At 43.4% G+C, this 4,755-nt stretch overlaps 1 pseudogene; it reads right to left on the bottom strand.

The window, feature by feature from the left end:
* Positions 1-692: 692 nt before the first annotated feature.
* LOC148031963 (eukaryotic translation initiation factor 3 subunit B pseudogene) lies at positions 693-3,885 on the bottom strand (annotated as a pseudogene).
* Between the last annotated feature and the right edge of the window lie 870 nt (positions 3,886-4,755).

The raw sequence follows: 4,755 nt of genomic DNA, 5'->3' as shown, positions 1-4,755 counted from the left end.
GTTTCAAGTGATTCTTGGAAAAAGCAAGGCCTAAATAGCAAAATAGAAAGGATGCATCTCTACATCGATGGGGAAGTGTGTAATTATCTAGTAATAAGTAAATTTGTGCTACTTTTGGCAGTGACTATAAATATCAAGAGTAGTAATAGTACTCAAGTTACCTCGGCCACCCAATTGTAGGCTACTGATACTGAAAATTAAGTCAGTCCTTGTTAGACAACTAACATCGTAATGACAATACAGAATCCCCATTCATTAGATCTCCAATTCTTTCTTCCTTACTCCTCTAATATTACATATTATGCTTATGCAATGTGTAGTTAGATTTGCTCGGATAGGTGAATCAAGGCGAGGAGGTAGCAAGCTATTGCTTTAACTTGAATTATGATTTTGCTAATACCAATACTGAAACACTAGGCACCAAATGCATGATGAATTTTGTTTTGACAAGTAAGATTTTAACATACCCTGGACAAGAACCATGGACTTTGTGGAGGATCAGTATGTTGGGTAAAGGATCAAAAAACAAACAATACAAATTCTACCCCCCTTTCAAACATTCAACTTGACTGATGTAGTAAGAGACCTCATTTTGGAGGAAATTTATCAACAAAGAAGAGCATTTGTCGATGAAATCTACGCCGATCAGTCTAGTTGTTCAAAAGCAAAGGGCACTATTTCTTCATCAATGTTCAAGATATCATGATATCTTCCTCATCATTAGCCTCACCATCATGTAGCTCCATCCGCAAATGTCTTTCTTCCTTGTGAAGATGCTTCCATTCATCCACCCAAGCCTTCCATTCATCTTCTATCTTCCTTCTATGCTCAAGGTCTACTGCACTTATCGCAAGTGAGGGATCGACATCATCAATTTGATACTTTTTGCTGTACTTTTTCAGTTTCTTAGCTATCTCTTCCTCTTTCTCGGCACTAAGTAGTGACGGAGGGCGATGACGCCATAAGCACTGCATGCAAGAACAGGCCACACTTAAAACTCAATAGCGATTCATGTCAGCTCCAATTTTCACTACATATAACTATTACTTCCACAAACAGTAGCTTCCAAACACTTAAAACTCCATAACAATTCCTCTCAACTCCAATTTGCACTGCATATATCTTTTAATTCTAAACACTAGCTTCTGTTAGATGAAAACACGTAATCCACTACTCCAAGCATAAGTCAGCGGGTACAAATTCAACCCATACTGCCCTGGCAACACTTAAAACTTCATAGCAATTCAGGTCACCTCCAATTCGCACTGCACATATTTGTTAAATCCAAATACCATCTTCCACTAAATGGTAACACATAATGTACTACTCCAAGGCATAAGTTAGCTGGTTAAATTCAACCCATTCTCCTGACCTGGAAAAACCTATCCATAGGAAGTCGATAAAGCAATTTGCCACTGAAAGACCAGATATTGAAACCATTCTCAACTTGATGTCCAGATGTGACTGACGTTGACACCAACCTGATTACAAGTAAATGCAAATGATTATAGATCACACTACTTAGAAGTAAATGGTAACTATTCTATAATCTACTATATTTTCCTATATCTTGTGAACCAAAACCATGAGAGGGTTTATTCTTTCTAAACCTCAACTAATTAGCAACTTAATCACTTTCTTACAAGTGCCGTTTTTGAAGCGTTTTTGGCCCTAATGGAATGTGGGCAGCTTGATATGGGACCACATCATAGGAAATAGAGATACTATAGGGGCATGAATGGATTTGAAGGAGGTAGGTAAGATGGATGCGCTTTGGCCACAGTCGAGTGCTGATGGTTGCGTGCAGCTACCTCGTGCTTCTTGGGTTTTGTCCACTAAAGAAGAGCGCATTGTGAAGCAAGTAGTCAAGTCTATCCGCCCACATTCTTTGAGAAATACCTGCCCACCAGCATGCTCATGATGCAAATCCACCTTCTTGTGTATCTTGTAGATGAAGTGGAGATTGCTGGACTTGTCCATATGCTTTGGAGTGCTTCATGAAAGCCCTGAAAGGCTTTGTGCAACAACGAGTTGGGCCAGAAGGTAGCATGGCTAAAGGTTGGTTGGTGTCTGAGGCGCTAGTGCATATTTCACAATGGCTACCAATGGTGGATCTAGACAACAAAATGCTATGGTCGCTGAAGCACGATAATAGACTGACTGGAGATGTGGTGGTTGAAAATGGGGTAGAAAAAAGAATGGATGCTACAATGGAGGAGAAGGTGAATCGCTTTTGTATGCTGCACCATGCCTCTATGGAGACGTGGCTCGCCAAGTATCAAATCGCTAGGCAAGATCGAGAGGAACCGCGATTTGAATTCCGACGTAGTACGCATCATCAACCGATTCGATATCCCGAGGGCATGGAGGAGATGCCGCGGTTCATGTCAACGTGATGGTTGCATGGAGCTTTTACCACAGCATCTCGCGAAGGGGCAGAGGTCTCAATGGAGGAGTGGAAATTCTCGAGGGGATGTAGTCCAAAGGTGATGAGGTGTTTAGGATTTGTCGTATCTATATTTTATATGCGACATCTAATTTGAGTGTTTCAATGTACAATACAAAATATATAGTGCAGCGTGGTCGCGCGAACGGCATTTTCGCGTGGAGCGTATTGATAAAATGCGCTCCACAATGGACTATGGTATCATGGCAAGGTTCGAGCAAGAGAGCCGACGACGAGCAATGGATCCAAACACGGTTATAGATGAGATGGAGTATTTTGGGAACTTGCAAAGTATTGTTACGGTGGATTACTGTAGCTTCTCCATGATACTATTCGATGTGCAGTGGTTCAAAGTGGTACTTGAAGGAGCTTGAGCAATAGTTTGATGAGGTCCATCTGGATTTCTCGAAATAGATTCCGAAAAAAAAGGGACGGATTTGCACAACACCTTTGTGTTGCCGGCCCATTGTGAACAAGTGCATGGACTCATTTGTTTGTTAATTGTATTACGACATGGTACATGTCACAATAGTTTAAACTCTCTTGTACGTGTTTGTGAACATGTAATCTTCTATCCAAACCCCCGACAAACCCGATGGTGGTATGTTATACCTTCAGCTTCCCGAAGTGCAAGAGTATATGATCAAAGCGATGTTCCGAGCATAGATGAAGAGAATATGCAAATAGAGGAATCGATATTGCAAGGGGTGGAGGCCACCGAAAGCTTGGAGCTAGCATCGGCTAACAATGATGAAAATACAGGAGTCCAAGAATTCTTTGAGAACGAGGTGGACTCATCCTTTTGTGGCGACATGTCTATCGACCTTCCAGTGTATACGGAGTTGTGTCAGGAGATTGACATGGGACCATAGGATACTTCATATTTGGAGTATCCACTTACTCAATTCGTTGACCAATCGCTTATAAGGGTAGATAATATATGCATTTTAAGTGAGATCTTTTTTTTAGGATTTATATTACCGTGCTTTGTATGATTTAAATTGATTATTCTAACATCATTTTTTTTCTGTGCAGGTGACATTTTCAGGATGAGTTGAGGGATGAGCGATGAGATGAGGAGTTGCAGGATATCTTCACGCGCATCTCTCTAGACCAGATCGCGAGATTCAGAGACATGGCAGGCCAGGAGCTATCTCGGACATCATCAGGCCGCTCTACTAGATCTACATCAGTGCGATCGAATGCTTCAGCTTCGAGCAGACGAGGTCGACGGTCCAGACTTGGGCCAGAGAGAGGGAGTGCTTCAGGGTCAGGGGGATGCTGCAGAGATACAGAGGTAGTGAGCCTGCGGTCGGCACGAGATACAGGTGCGACTCCCCGCTCTCGTGGCAGTTCCAGGGAGAGTAGCTTAGGCTCAGGTGGATGCTCTGGAGGCACAGACGCAGTGTCTTCGTCTCGTTGTTCAGCTGGAGTTGCATCACCTCCGGGATTTGTCATACCTGTTGGGACGTCTACTCCAGTTACTCCGGCTTTTGCTCAGTCGTCTTGCAGGTGGCACTCCTATGGGTGCCACTCTGACAAATATTATCCCGATCGGTGCACCGGATGCACAGGGGTCTCCTGGATATGCCCAAGAGCGTAGACACAGATGGGAGAAGACCCATCTTAGGCATACCCCAAGGGGATATGCATATCTAGTCGATGATAAGTCAGGAGTCATCATCATGAATGATGAGGGGAGGAGGGTGATGGCTCGCATGAGAGAGCTATACCAACAAGTTTTTCAGCACAACGTCTTAGATCATTGGAATAACATACCGGAGGAGAGTAAGGACTACATAGTAGCATCCTTGCATGAGAAGTTTTCTGTTCTAGCCTCAGTAGATAGATTTTCTACGGGCTGGATGATGGATTGCATGCATGCATATATATCACACAAACGATCGGACGCACGCAAGGCACTCAAGAGTGGGGCTGCAAAGCCCGAGTGGTTAGACGTGGACGACTAGCGCCGACTGAGGGAGGAGGCTATAGATTCTCCACGACGTTGGAGTCAGCAGCGCGAGGCGATGAGGGTGCGACTCGAGGCCGGAGTGGTCCATCATCTTGGAAGTGGAGGCCATAGGACATATTTGGAGGACTTTGTAAGATTTTCTTTTGTTTTGCTTGTTTATTTTTTTGCAATATCCTTTGTACTGACAATTATGTTTCTAACAGTTAGTATTTTGTTTTCTTTGCAGCACTCCATTACAAATCGCGATCCGACCGGCCTTGAGACTCGATATGCAGAGAGGCACGGTCTCACTGCATTGATCGACCTATTGTATAGATGTGGTAGCCCTATAAGT

The sequence above is a fragment of the Lygodium microphyllum genome, chromosome 8, assembly GCF_053477565.2.
Source record: "Lygodium microphyllum isolate KBCC chromosome 8, Lygodium_microphyllum_v1.1.10, whole genome shotgun sequence".
NCBI lineage: Eukaryota > Viridiplantae > Streptophyta > Polypodiopsida > Schizaeales > Lygodiaceae > Lygodium > Lygodium microphyllum.
Note: the sequence above shows the minus strand (reverse complement) of the source record. Positions and strands in the feature narration are given on the sequence as shown.